The following is a 2,340-nucleotide window of genomic DNA, read 5'->3' on the forward strand; positions in this document are numbered from 1 at the left end:
TGGTCTGGGGGTTTTGTCTTTAGGATGCACTAGTCTCTGTTTAAGGGTCTTGTTTGGTTTGAAATGTACTGGGATTTTGTGTTTGGAGAAAATCCTCTTGAGTTTTCAGAGACTCCAGCAACATATGGGATGGTGATGTTTTTGTGCTTGGAGGTTTGGAGAATTTCTGTTCTTTGCGCTTACCTTCGGGTTTAATAGGGACATGCTCGGCCCGGTTTTGTAAGGTTCTGATGACAAAGTTTGTGTTCTAGTGGGTGGTGTGATTCAAAAAGAAGATTTAGGTCTGTGTGAGTGGATTTCCTATACAAATGTACCAGCTGTTTCTAATGTAGGCTGAAAAAAGTACGAAAACATGCATATAAGAGAACAGACTTGCGAATTAAAACCAATTTATTTCTGAGTGACGTTAACTGAACAAAAGACTGATAAGAAGCATGCCAGCTGGAAAAATTAAATCACCATGGTAACTGTTACATTACTGCTTCTGTGAAACTGAGTCGAGGCTTAGTTAAGCCAGGATATGTGGAAAATCCTAGCTCACCCAAAATAAAAAAAACAAAAAATAAATGAGGAAGTGGTGTAGTTAAAGTCTGAATACTGTGGCTTCATCTAAAACACACCCTTCATTCCCAAAAGAACAAAACCTCCAGTTTGTGTTAAATGAAATACTTTTAAGAAGTCTAGAGCGTTTGATCATAAACAGTGTATAAACTATGTGATAAAAGATATGCTAACAAAAAACTATTTCGGACAAGTTGGTGTCCTAGGTTAATAGATGGACTGGCCCACACAAAGCCACATAAACATTGTTGATTAACAAGGAGGCAGAAGCTGGAGAAGTGATCCACACAGTGTATATCCAGAGGGGAACCCTAAACAAACTGTAAAACTAAACGAGCAGTGAAAAGTCTGATTTAAAACAAAGCCTGTGTGTTTTTGTAAAAGGGAAATATAGTCATATAAGGATGTGTTAAAATCACAAAGCTTACTTTAGTTTGTTTATCCCCCTCCTTGTGTATTTTACAGAGAAGAGCTGAGAAAAAGAAGTGAAAGTGGGACAAAAGACTGAATACCAGACTGAAGAACTGAAATTACATCGATACACATCAGTTGGACCACAGCAATTATCATAAAGAAACACTCAAATAAACACAGTTCCTTTCCCTTCTGTTTGATAAGGAAGGACATTTAAAATAAAACATTGTACAATAAATATCTTCAGTGCCACTTTGGTTATGTGAATGTTCCTTCATAACTCAAGTAAAGGAAATCAAATAGAAACATATTCCACAAACGTTAGCATTGATAATTGATATAACTGCTTTTGTTTTCATCTGCTTGCAGTAATATTGCATGTATAATTGGACCAAAATGTTCCTCCACAGCGCTTGGAGTCTGAGGTTTTGGTTAAATGAAGCAGTAAGTTGCATAAATAGCAACAAGTCTATTTCATTTAAAATCATTCCTGCCTCATATTATATCGTTTAAAGTGATTAACCTGGTGGTCTTCAGCATGTATTTTTACATGATTAAAATACGATTGTATTTTAATCCCGTAAAGCACTTTGCATTGTCTTTGTACTAAATTGTGCTATACAAATAAATTTGCCTTGCCCCAATCTATGATTTTTGGGAAATAAACCAGCCTTAAAGGGCTGAATATATTCTTTTCTCCTCTCTCATAAGCTTACACTTAGATATTGGTTTGCAGTTTCTTTTTTCCATATTTGCAGAGGAAGAAGAAAAATGACCAGACTTTTATTTTGAAAATTCCAAATTATATATGTTATAGTTTGGAAGTAAAAACTTCACATTTTTGCTTTGAACTAGAACAATATTAATACACAGCAGATGGCCCTCTGTGCTTTGCAGCCTTATTTCCAACCTAACAGGGGCATGCTTGGACTGGATTGGCAGGGTCTGGTCTGGTTTTGGTTGCAAAGGGAAGCACATGGATGCATTCTGTCAGTTTCACCTTGGGGTGGGACTCAGGTGCTGCCCTGCGACCTAACTTGGCAGCATGGGCCTTTTCAGGGGACTGCTCTTGGTGGGGATATTTTGGAGGGGGAGGGAGTTATGCTGCCACATAGATACTGCAGATAGTTATTGAGACTCCACCAATGACAAATACCAGGGGATATCTTGGGTTTGACGAATGGATGACTGGGGTGGACACATTAGCAAGCCTAGTAATCTGTAAGAAACTTGTTTGATGTTAGCTTGTCGCCATTTATAAAACACAGAATAAAAAGTGATAATCATCTGATCTGACATCACAGCCTAAAGCTGTCTTGTATGAAAGCTGTATTACTCTGTTGTAACAGAGAACCACAAACTCAA

The sequence above is a fragment of the Cyprinodon variegatus genome, unplaced genomic scaffold (assembly GCF_000732505.1).
Source record: "Cyprinodon variegatus isolate N-32 unplaced genomic scaffold, C_variegatus-1.0 Scaffold369, whole genome shotgun sequence".
Classification (NCBI taxonomy): Eukaryota; Metazoa; Chordata; class Actinopteri; order Cyprinodontiformes; family Cyprinodontidae; genus Cyprinodon; species Cyprinodon variegatus.